Source organism: Triticum dicoccoides, chromosome 4B, assembly GCF_002162155.2.
Source record: "Triticum dicoccoides isolate Atlit2015 ecotype Zavitan chromosome 4B, WEW_v2.0, whole genome shotgun sequence".
In the NCBI taxonomy this organism is placed as follows: Eukaryota; Viridiplantae; Streptophyta; class Magnoliopsida; order Poales; family Poaceae; genus Triticum; species Triticum dicoccoides.
In genome coordinates, this window is record NC_041387.1 from 267,379,795 (window position 1) to 267,393,346 (window position 13,552).

The window sequence follows — 13,552 nt, forward strand, 5'->3', positions numbered from 1 at the left end:
GCATATATGTGCCTTGGAAGTTATCGAGGAATGCGGCTTCCAGGTCTTCCCAACTCCCAATTGACTCTGTTGGCAAGCTGTTAAGCCAATGCCGGGCTGGTCCTTTAAGCTTGAGTGGTAGGTATTTGATGGCGTGAAGATCATCACCGCGGGCCATGTGGATATGAAGGAGATAGTCTTCGATCCAAACCGCGGGGTCTGTTGTGCCATCATAAGGTTCAATATTCACGGATTTAAACCCTTCGGGGATTTGATGATCCATTACTTCATCTATGAAGCATAGTGGGTGTGCGGCGCCTCTGTATTGGGCGATATCACGACGAAGTTCAAAAGAGCTTTGTCTACTGTGTTCGGCCTGGCCGGACTTACTGTGTCCGGCACGACGGTTGTCATCACGTATCATGGGGCGCCCACACGATCCATAGATCGATCTTGATTATCTTGCCTTATCCTCCAATATATCTCGCAAGTCCAGAGCGTTCCCCTGTAGCCTTGTGCTTTTCGAGCGATGCCGGGGTACGGTTCTTGTGGAGGGCCTAGAGGCCTCTCTGTCGCGGCCACGGGGTGGTCGGTCAGCCGTATTGTCGGCTGGTGATGCAGGTTCATATGCCTCCTCCTCTAATCGGGGGAGCAGCTTGCGTTTAGGGTAGCTTTTGGAGGGGTGTTCGAGCTCATGCTCTTCGGCCGCAAGGACTTCAGTCCATATGTCGGCTAGCAGATCTTGATCAGCAATAAGCTGCTGCTGCTTTTTCTTGAGGCTGTTTGCCGAGGCTATAAGCCTGCGTTTAAAACGCTCTTGTTCGACGGGATCCTCAGGCATGACGAATTCATCGTCGTCGAGGCTTGCCTCGTCTCCGGAGGGAGGCATGTAATCCTCTACCTCTTCGTCTGCTGCTCTCTCATGAGGGCTGGGATCTCCGTCCTCCTATGCTGAATCTTGCTGGAGGGGGTTGTCTTCGGCACTGTCTGGGGTGTTATTATCTCCGGTGCCGGAGTCTCCATTCTTGGTGTGACGGGATTTAGAGCGGTGCCGCTGACGCCGACGCTTGGGCTGTTTCTTGGAGGGGTCATCCTCCGCTGTTCCTTCGCAATTCCCATCCTTTGGGATATCCACCATGTATATGTCATATGATGAGGTGGCTTTCCAGTGCCCAGTAGGCGCTGGTTCTTGGTCGTCTCCGGCATCGTCGTCCATACCGTCGATGTCTTCGGAGTCGAAGTCTAGCATGTCGGTTAGATCGTTGACAGTGGCTACTAAGTGGGTGGTGGGTGGGCTTTGTATTTCTTCATCGTCCGCATCCCAACCGTCCTGACCGTAGTCCGTCCAGGGCTCTCCTGATAACGAGAGATACTTTAGCAAACTCAAGATGTCGCCGGAAGGTTAGTGTTGAAAGATGTCCGCAGCGGTGAATTCCATGATCGGCGCCCAATCGGATTCGATTAGAGGGGGCGCAGGAGGTTCGGAGTCCGGCGAGGAGTCCGACACCTCGGAGTCACGAGCTTCATGAGGGACAAGGTCAGTGTTCGGCTCCATCACCGTAGAGGTTGCAGCCCCCGAGGCGGTGTCTAGCCACCCATCCTCGATCTGCGTAGCCGGCTCCGAATTGAGGATCGGAGTGGACTTGTGTGTGGCCTCCAGGGCACTGTCCGGCTGCAGAGCTAAATCATGCCCATCGTGACAGTGCGGCGCGCTCGGCTGTGGCTCGAACCCATCGAAGATCAAGTCTCCGCGGATGTCAGCCGTGAAGTTCAAACTTCCAAACCTGACCTGACGGCCAGGGGCGTAGCTTTCGATCTGCTCCAGATGGCCAAGCGAATTGGCCCGCGGTGCAAAGCCGCCGAATACGAAGATCTGTCCGGGGAGAAAGGTCTCACCCTGGACTGCATCGTTGTTGATGATCGAAGAAGCCATCGAGCCTATCGGTGACGACACAGAGGAACTCTCAATGAAAGCACCAATGTCGGTGTCAAAACCGGCGGATCTCGGGTAGGGGGTCCCAAACTGTGCGTCTAGGCGGATGGTAACAGGAGACAAGGGACACGATGTTTTACCCAGGTTCGGGCCCTCTTAATGGAGGTAAAACCCTACATCCTGCTTGATTGATATTGATGATGTGGGTATAACAAGAGTAGATCTACCACGAGATCAAGGAGGCTAAACCCTAGAAGCTAGCCTATGGTATGATTGTTGTTCGTCCTATGGACTAAAGCCATCCGGTTTATATAGACACCGGAGAGGGCTAGGGTTACACAGAGTCGGTTACAATGGTAGGAAATCTACATATCCGTATTGCCAAGCTTGCCTTCCACGCCAAGGAAAGTCCCATCCGGACACGGGACGAAGTCTTCAATCCTGTATCTTCATATCTTGGAGTCCGGCCGATGATGATAGTTCGGCTATCCGGACACCCCCTAGTACAGGACTCCCTCAGTACCCTTTTCTGATTGCATGATGATGAAAAGTGACGGTGGTAAACTTGTTGTGAACCACCACATGATGCATACCCCTACTCATGACTTTACATTGTTCATGATTGCAATGTCAAGAGACTAGTTGATGCATAATGATGCATGTGTACCATGAACTCTTCGTGGTTACATTCTTTCGAAAACCCCATCAGATGCCCCTAATGCCCTTGGGAGATGTTTAACTAACGTGACCACTAGAGGAAGAAGTGGTGTACCTAAGAGAGCTTTTGGCGTGTGTGTATAAAATGATGGATTAGATTTATGTGTGATTACCGTCCCAACCAAACATGTGCAAACACTCTACCCCTTTATGGGATGGGGCATTATTGATTACTTAGACTGATACTAGCATGGTGCCCACATTACTAGTGACGGGGGTGACTTGAGGTCACTCTCGGGATGGGGTCGTGCTTGGATAGGCGGCCATGACTGTTTTCACAGGACACCGGACACACCATTGGTCCCTTCGTGTATGCATGATAATGTGAAAAGGGTAGAGTCCCATGATCTTTTGCTTATACATGAGGGCCATCTATCAACGAGTGGACCCTATGTTAGTGTCGTCTAGGGAAATGTAATGATCGGGTGCTTCCCCCAAGTACTTGAGGTACTGCGGGATGGTGGATGGCACGAAAGCTTCCTGGATCTTGTGGGTAAAGTGCGCAACCTATGCAGAGTGTCAAACTATTAGAATAGCTGTGTCCACGGTCATGGACAGTTGGAAGGTGCTACTTAAACTATGTCCAAAATTTTTACAATCTCGGTGCATGTGTGTGTAAGAGAAATATTTGTGTCAAGGTGGTGACTTGACATGTTGAATGCAATGGCACTGATCCAAACTCTATTTATGTTGATATCTGTAACCTGTTCTCAAGGTTACCCATGACCACTGATGCATATATCACAAGTTGATAGGACATCTCAACTAGCGTGAAGCTAGGTTGCTTACTTGTTGTACAATTGCATTGTTACTTTGAACCAAATCATGGGTTGCTTGCGAGTACATTCAAAGTACTCATTGACTTGCCACTGGTTATTTAATTGGCCAGTCATGGAAGAACGGGAGTTTGAGGAAGAGTTCCTTGCTGACAAACACGCAAACTAGGATGCTTCCTAGTCAGAATGCCTGTAGGGTTAAGGCATATGGCATGGGTTCTACTTAATCAACGAAGATTTCCGCTGCTTATGTTTCTTTTGATGTTTAGCCCTTAAGGCGTTATCAATGTAAGACTTGACCATAATGGTCATAATTTGTGTAAGACGGTATGTATGGATGTAAGACTCTTGTTATTCAGCTTCTGTGTGTCCAGTGAGCATTGATCTCTGGGATCACTGTACACGTGCATTTAGTGATCACGACTTATGAGTCGGGGTCCCCACACAATGGCAGGTGTAGGCTGGGAACAAAATGCAAATGCTGGGAATGATTCTAGTAACTGGGGAAAACTCAACAGTCGAGAGTGATTCCACTATTTGAATGGTTATAGTATAATCGAGGAAACCGAGAGCACAAGGACCCCTAAGGAATAACTTCTAGAATAAGTCGCACGAAATCCTAATGGAGAAGGTGGTCAAATAGCTCAATCAAGATACTACAATGATAGATCTTCCGACGAGGTGTGTCAGCCAAAACATCAACCTTGTCGGGACATACATCATAGAGCTTGGAAAAGTTCCAACCATCATATCTGCCTAAGATTCAGATCTGGTTGGTAACAGGATATTTCAGACATGTCTGGAAAAAAGTTTGCAACACAAACCGATGAGATGACGTTGCAAGATTCTCGGGAAATGAACTACGATAGCAAGCTCCAAAACATGAGCTGGTTCTGCTACATACATGTGATCACGTTGTCCAAGACAAGCATGACCACGTAGAAGTCTTACAACAAAACACTACCAGGTTCAGGTGGGGGAACCATGATCGAGGATATCGAAGTCCTTGCATAAGTCCTACTCTTAAGAGGGAACTTCTTCTCCTTGAAAAAATGAATCAGTGGCTTGGTGTGCTAGGAAACACATATGGAATGGAGGTGGCCAACCTATCAAACCATGGAGTACTTTGCACACATGCATGACTAACTTGGGACGATTCTAGAGGAAACAAAAACAACCTTTCTCGAACTCATGGCGGCAAGTTGCACCAAATGCACGTGAATCAGAGGAAGTCACTTCTTTCATCCAACATGCGCTTCATGAATGGGACATGAAGATAATGCTTATAAAAGTTTCCAACACTAGATTAATGTCCAACACGAATCATGGAGAAGATAAAAATGTTGCTGATGGGCTCAAAACAATTCATCCAAGTTTCCATAAGTGGAATTCCACAATTATGTGAACAAGGTGATAGCATTGGTCAGACCCTAAAGATATAATGGTGTATGCTCGAGGAAACAACCATGAGTAAGACAACATTATGAATATCGTTGGTTCTGATTTGATTTGATGATAGCCCATACTCAAATCATAGATTGGATATTATGATAGGTCCACTAACTAATCACCAGGGTCAATCGATGAAAATACCATCTTTCTTCAACACACATACAAGATATCCCTTAAAATGAACTAAGTCGGACAAGCTTTTATCTTCGAACTCTCTGAGTTATTGTTTAGCTTAACCTACTAGGCAGGGGTATGCAACACAGATTCTTGGAATAGGGGTGGTTACAAGAAACCAACTTGATCACGAGCTCAACATAACAGACAAGGGACGACCTGGAGATACTTCTGGGAAGATATTCGGAAAATCACGAACCACCAATATGTTATTAAGCTCGAGAACAATCTTGCTTTCGAGGCAAGACGATGTGATCAAATAAGCAAGGGGTTGACACAATCCTAACTCATTCATCGAAGAGTGCACCAGGAAAATGGTCTAGGTAGCACAATCTATCTTAGAACGATGATTCTGTAACCAACACGCTAAGAATGAAATTATTGTCCTTTAACTACCAAGCAACAAGGTTGCTAGGAGTATTGATTCCACACATCATGATTCTTCTGTCGGCATTCCGGTTACAATAATACGGGGACCAGGGAGTGAACGATGACGACGAGAAGTATCACTATAAGAAGAATTCATAAGAGTTGGTGCAATTCTCATGACATTCCTGACATAAAGAGGGCAACACTCCAAGGTAGAATAGACTAGAAGCTCGATTGGCAATCTTAATCTGCAGAATATAGCTGCTTTGACCCAATCCTAGATATGGATGAGGTGTTGGAGTTTGTTTCTCCTAGTCATTCCGAAATAGAATAGCTTGACGGACTACAAGAGTAATAGGTGTCGATTTACACAAATGCACACATACTCTTGGCTATCAACTGATAGATGATGGCCAGTAAACAACTAAAGAGGGACAACTCAAAGGAACATACGATTTTCGGAGTTTTTGGGTGCATAGATTAGCATGTCAAACGAGTTCAACATATTTCTTCCGGATAACCCATGCAGAAAGGTAGAACTGACAGAGTCACAAATATCGAATGGAGAACTCATTAAGAGCACTCTTGTTGTGATCTTTTGGTTCAAAAGAACTTCCGCCATAATGGTTCATGGTATTGGAAGAACGATATACCACGGACCATAAAGGCTATCACAAAGGTTACTAATATCCTGAAGGAACTAGCAAACACTATCAACATGAAGTAAGTAGGGTGAATCTCGGGTTCAATAACCCAGGAATAGAATGCCTAATAACTAAATGGCATCATGGGATGCTTTCGGGAATGACAACCAGAATCATCAGACTGGGAACACAAAACATGGCTAGATTACTAGGTGATTCTCTAGGACACCTAGGGTCATAATAATAACTCCAACATATGTACTGACGCAATAAAGTACCTCAACACACTGGTTAGTGTGGTTAATCTGGCCCAAAGGAACATTGGGAACGGAAGAAGGGATTTGCAAATGCATTAGACTATTTAGAAACCTGGGATGACTCGGGCAACATAATGGCTGTAAATGCTCACAATATTTGAAACATCCTACAAAATGGTGGAATAACCACTTAACACCGCAATATCAAGGTTTTGAGATCAACTATCAACACACGGAAGTAGTAGGAACTGAACTGAGACTTGAATCCATCAATCTTATAAGTCTACAGATTAGTAACACGTGATCCTGATAGAAAGAAGAGAAAGCCTAGTTCCTCAACCCCGTAGGAAAGATAGGATGACTCAGATCAGAAGGGCATAAGGTAAAGGAGTAAAAAGAGCCTTGCGTTCCCTTCCACATTCAGTTCCCTTATATAACTAAAGCATTTCTAGACTCAACTTTGAAAGTGCGTTATATCGACTAGAGGGGGAGTGAATAGGCGATTTTTATGAATTCTTCACTGAGGAATTTGCTGGTGACGAAATTCCTAAATCAAGAACTACTTGCAGCGGAATAAGTACTCAATAGTAAACATAACAGAACACAAGCATGGTCATCATAATGGAATGAAGACAAGCACAGAGTACAGAAGGCGTAAACACAGGATAACACAGAAAGAAGACGGACAAACTGAAGAAATTGAACTGAGGAAATTGAGAAAGTCTTCAGTCAAAGTCTTCAAACAGATATGAACAGGCACACAACAATAGAAATGAGGAAATGAAAGAGTTGAGCAAATAGAACCAGTAAGCTTGGTGAAGATAATGATTTGGTAGACCAGTTCCAACTGCTGTCTCAGTTGTACGTCTGGTTGGAGCGGCTGAGTATTTAAACTCGAGGACACCCAGTCCCGGACACACAGTCCTCATTGTATTCTCCTTGAGCTAAGGTCACACAGACCTTGCCCAATCACTTGTGGTAAGTCTTCAGGTGACTTCCGGACCTTAACAAACTTGGTCACTCAGCGATCCACAATTCCTCTTGGATGCTCTAGACCTTGACTCCTAACCGTCTGGAAGAAGCACAGTCTTCAAAGGTAACAAGCGTCGGATCCACGCAGGATCAATATCTTCAGTGATGCTCAATTACTTTGGGTTTGTATGCATTGGGTTTGGGTTTTCCTCACTTGATGATTTTCACTCAAAGTCCTCGGAGGATGGCATGCTCTCAAATGACAAGTGTCAGTTTCTCTCGGAGCAGCCAACCAGCTAGTGGTTGTAGGGGGCAGCTATTTATAGCCTAGGGAGCAGCCCGACATGATAAGACATAAATGCCCTTGTCTGATATGACCGTTAGGTGGGTAGATATTTTGGGATAGCTGGCGCATAGCACAGCAACGGTCGGAATATTTGACTCTCAAATTCTTCAGGGCTATCATGTTCCTCACTGTGTAGGCAATTCACACTGGCGAATTCCTAACTCCTCAGTCAGAACAAATTCCTTACAGACCAGAAGAACTTTGTCTCTGTCAGTGAAGAATATGGCTGAACTGTATGAGATTTCCAATGGCTTCACTCGAAGGGATTGGTAGGTGTAGGATTTTGAGTTGAGCATCACATGGAAATTTTTCCTTAGTATTTCCTTGACCCCCTTTAACAGTACGGTGTTTCCTATGACTCAAGAAAGAGAAAATGAAACTATAAAAACAAGAGTCTTCACGCTTCATGTTCCTCGAATGATTGACAAGTCTTCAAGGTTACACCAATTTCTTAACTTTCAAAGTCTTCAGAAAGTCTTCAGAAATACAAAATCTTCAGTTGAAGAACTTCATTTTTAGGGGTCGACTTTCTCTGTGAATATCAAACTCCTCATAGACTTATAGACCTGTGTACACTCACAAACGCATCAGTCCTTAACCTATAAGTCTTCAATACACCAAAATCACTAAGGGGCACTAGATGCACTTACAATTTCCTCCTTTTTGGTGATTGATGACAATATAGGTTAAGTTTTCAACGGGGATAAACATATGAAGTGTAAATACTGATATTGAGGAATTTGATTGCAAGATATTGAAGAACTCCCCCTGAAGATGTGCATAGTGAGGAGTTTGCTTTTGAAGCATTGCACACTTGAAGAGTATAATCATGGAGATCTCCCCCTATATCTTGTAATTCATACACGCATTTGACATATTATATGAAGAATTTGAAATGCATGATGAAATATGGTGACTGATGTAATTTAGCATGCGTGCATTGAAATTAATGAGGAATAAGCATGCAGAAGAACACAACAAAAGTATCAGGCCACCATAGAGTTTAAGATGACAACTCGATCCAGCAAGATCATCAAAAGAACGAGAGTTGTAACTTAGAAAAAAATGCCCATATAAGATAGACCCGCTTGAAGACTAACTCAAATTTCTCCCCGTTTGTCATCTAATGACCAAAAGGGTTGAAAATGAGGACTAACGCCCCTGAAGAATATCATGATGATGGAGGAGTGCCAGCGTTGTCAGGGTCTTGAGTCGTTGTAGGACCTGCCGCAGTGTCGTCCAAGTCTTCATACTCGTCCGTGTCGCGTGATGAAGAAAATGAGCTGGCCACCAAGGAAGGAACCTTGACCTTCTTGTATTTCTTCGGTGGAGGAGCAGACCAGTCGAAATCTTCTTTGAGGCCCATTTGCTTCAGATCTTCTTCACCATATAGATGTGACAGAATAGCCCAGGTGCGATCAAATACATCATGGAGGTAGTAATGGTTTTTCTTCACTGCATTATGTGTAGAAGTCATGTTGTGAAGAATAGAGCCAAACTGACGCTTAACCCATTTGTGGTTTCGATCCACCTTCTGGGGAAGACTTAGAAGCAGCTCACGGTCAGTCATCACACGAGGAGCAGTGGCTTGAGGACTTGACTTGGGAGCATTGGCAGCAGAATCATGAGTGGCAAAGTCATCATTGGTGGGATAAGATGCAGCTTTGCGGAACTGACCATCCAATGGACGAATGCCTTCATCGATAACGGCTAGTGACTTGCCCTTCTCATCAGCTGAGGAATATGTCCGCTTGAGGACTTCAATTGGGGGCAAGTAGCTGAGGTGATTCTGAAAGTCAGCCTTGTAGTTGAGTGAAGACCTTGTTCTGAGGAATCTCATGGTCCATGATGCATAAGGCTTCAGCTCAAATGGTGAAAGTGCAACATTCGCTAGAGTCCTCATGAAGAAATCATGATAATTTATGGGGATGCCATGCATTATGTTGAATAGCATATTCTTCATCATCCCAATAATTTCCTCATTGGATGAGTCATGGCCTTTGATAGGACTCATGGTCTTCGTCAGAATGCGATAGATGGTTCTTGGCACACAGAGCAATTCCTTCATGAGGAATTTGGTCCTTAGAGCTTGACCAGGCTTCAGAGGCTTCATGAGCACTTGCATATAGTGAGCAGTGAGTTCAGGCTCATCATACTGACAATGAGCACCTTCAGGTGGAGGACTAATTGGCAGGGCACGAAGCAATTCAGAGGCTGGTGCCTTGTACTGAGTGTTTTCAGTCATCCAGTCCAACACCCAAGAGTTGACGTCAACAGCATCACCTGTGATATGCAGCGTTGCGTAGAACTGAAGAATAAGCTCTTCATTCCAATCGACTATGTCTGAGCAAAAGTTGAGCAAGCCGGCATCATGAAGCATAGTGAGGACTTGAGAGAAGCAAGGCATTGATTCCATGTCCACGTGAGGAATATGCTTGTGGTCGAAGACTTTGTCCTTGTTGAAAAGCAGTGAAGAATAGAAGTTGGCCTGGCTGGCTGTCTAGAAATGCTTCCTTCTAAGACGAGCATTTTCATACGGGTTGAAATCAGTGAAGAACACACGCTCGCCGAAGAAATCATTAGCCTTGAATTTTTGCTTCTTTGAGAAGGGATCCTTTGGCTTGGGCTGCGGAGTGTCAGTTAATTGCATCACCACCTCAGGAATCACAATCTCAGGATCCACAGACTGAGGAATTTCAGGTTCTTCTTCAGCTACAGCCTGGGTCTTCAATTATTCATTTATAATTTCTTCAGCACTAGTGGCTGGAATTTCTTCATGGATAGATGGGGTTGCATGAGGTTCTTCAGATCCCATTTGCACTTCAGTAGCAGCAGGGGATTGAGGAATTTCTTGATGTGGAGTGAACATCGAAGAGTTGGGGTGCTGACTTTCCCAAAAGTCATCATTCAGCACATGTGTGGTACAGCCAATGTCCACATCCTCATCTTCCATTTCTTCAACACCCGCCTCTTCAGCAGTGAACTGAGGCATAGGTGAGGAAACAACTGGGGTTGAAGGGATTTCGTCCACTTCAATTTCTTTGTCCAACAGCTCCGACGAAGCACCAGAAGGATTGTATTCATCGGATTCATTGGGAATCACATAATTTTCACCAAAAGGAACAAGGTCCTTTGATGGCATATAAGAGACAGGAATGGCATCAATTGGGTTGTCAATTGAGCTAGTCAGAGGCTTCATCTTCTTCGGAGCTGAAGAATTTGATGAAGTTGATGCCTTCCTTTTCTTCATAGCTGCACACTCTGCAGCCTTGGTCTTCTTCGCATCTGATGTAGATGGAAGGATCGAAGTTGGTGTAGGCGCAGGAGGTGCAGAGGACTTTGGATCATTTTCTTTAGGTGCAACTGATGCAGTTTCCCTAACTTCTTCACTTTCTTCAGGCGCACCACTAGTGGATGCCCTGGCAATATCTTCAGCGGTTGAATGGAGTCATCAACCCTGGTACTCTCATTTTCTTCAGCAGCCTGATTGTCATCAGTGGTGCTGGCATGTTCTTCAATAGGCTGAGCAGATGCTTCAGCCGGTGTAACTTCAACGTGCACAGGAGCAGCAACACTTGAAGTGAATTTCTTCGTCAGATTAACGAACCGAACCTTGGCACCCTTCCAATCAGCATAGTAGCGATTGAATTCATCACTCAGTTGCTTGATTTCAGCTTGCAAAGCAATGAGTTGATCAGGGGTAAGAGTGAGGACATTGTCCTTGAGGTAGCGCTGCTTCTTGTACTGCGCTTTCTTCAGTCTTCTGCCTTCTTCAAATTTCCACTTTTCTTCCTCAATGAAGGCAGTCGGAACATGACTTTGGCCAGGAGTGAGGTTCATCTCCGGCAAAGGCGTGTTAGGGTCCTTGTGCCATAGGTCAATGAAGTCGAGGATCAACTTTGGATCCAATAGCAGTGGCACATTGCTGCCTTTGGCTCTTGCGGCCCTGGCCTGCCTGTCTCTGATGATTTTGGCAAGTTCTTCATCATCAGCCTCATCGTCATCAGAGGGCACTTGGAAGGCGACCTGCTTCTTGTGAGGACTTGGTCGAAGGCCTCGTCTAGCAGTGGCCTTTTTCTTCAGCAGAGAGGGGCCAGCAGAGGAATTTGGTGCTGCAGAGGAACTTGTAGATGCTCCTGAGGCAATTGAGATGCCAGTTGTCCTTTGGCACGTGGCGAGATGCACAGGTGCAGAGGATTTGGTCGGAGCAACTGAAGACTTTGTCGGAGGAACTGAGGACTTTGGAGGAGGAGGTGCAGACTGAGGAGTTGGCCATGAGGGCTTTGAAGAATCTGGCCTTGAGGGCATTGTTGAGGAGCTTGGCCGTGAGGGCATTGAGGGAGAAGCGCTTGACTTATGAGCAGGCTTCTTAGGCATAGCCTTCTTTGGCTGTCTAGTGGAGGCCTCAGCTGCGGTAGCAGCAGCAGCAGAGTCTGCATTGAATTTCTTCACTGCTTCCTTTGCTTGCTTGGCCAGCTTGGCCTGGCGCTTTGCCCATTCATCAGCATAGTCCTCACCACGCTTGAGGCTGGTGGGATCTGCCAGTTTGCCTGGTGCCAATGGAGGTCTTGAGCATGGAGGGTTGAGTGCGAATTTCTTCATATACTTGGGAGTAACATACTTGTACTCCCTCCATTCCCGTGCCCATCTCCTCTCCATCCGTTGTATTCGCACCTTGCACTGATTCTTGTCCTCCTTGACAAACTTGGCCTCATCAGGAGTGCAGTATCCAGCATAAATGTCCTTAGGGATTTCGAAAGCAGTATTGACCTCAGGCCTCTTTCCAACTTTCTATGGCTTCTTCCCTTCAGCCATTTTCTTCAGCTGAGGAATATGAACAACTGAAGTTTCTGAAGAGGCGTGCAACTTTTCTTCGAGGAACGCTGCAAATGAGTTAAGTTGATGAGAACCTAGTGATTCAGCAGCGGACATTTGTACCTGTGAACAGAGTATAGTTGCGAGGAATTTGGAGAGGTCATATGCGTTCTCAGAAGGTTTTTCAAAAATGAATAGGTTTGAGGAATTTGACCAGATGAGTCTTGAGGAATTTCACTAAGCATTCTTTGTCTTAGGTTCCAGAGTTGTATAGATTAAAAATCCACACAATTGAGGAATCTTGAAGAAAATCATTGCTTAGAGAAACGAATCAAGAGCAGATGACATGTGAGGTGTTCATGTGTGTGAAGATTTGAAGAATAAACACCTTTGAAGATTTTCAAGAAAACATAAGAATCAAAGAGGGTAGTAAAAGTAACTTTTAATTACCCGAGTTGAAGAACACGACAAACTGGTAAGTGTAGATGTGAAGTTCGTCAGTTCAGATCTTCCACGCCCTAACTCGGCATAGGAAGACGGCTACAGCGGCAACGGAGTGAAGAAATCCGCAACCGGTGTGAGTACAACGACGACGAGGTCGAGGCAGTGAAGCTCTTCCTCACCGGCGACGATGAAGTAGCGGCGGCGCTAGGGTTTGGGGAGCTCGAGCGGGAGTGAGATCGAGCAGAGTAAAACGAAGTGAGGAAGAGGTAGGGGTATTTATAGTGGGAGTGAAAAAACTGTACGCCCGAGGAAATTAGACGAATGTGCCCCTGACCCTTCTCATTCGCTTGACATGTGTCACCCACATACTGAGAGGTGGTGATCGTGTATGATTGTGGGTGAATAGATAAGTAGTGTCGTGGGATGCGGAACGGTTTGAGCAGCAAAGCCGAAAATTCAGATCAGATAGATTAAAATTTCCGTTCACAATTTCTTCAGCTGTCAAGGACACAGTGAAGATTTTGAACGAGTTTCAATTAGAACACACATGAAAAATTTGTGAATAGACCGGGTTGAGTTTAGCATAGAGAGGGAAGGGTCCGATCACACTCACTTAGCAGAAGAAAACAACTTCAAGAATTAGCAATAAGTGAATGCTATTGAGGACATAAACT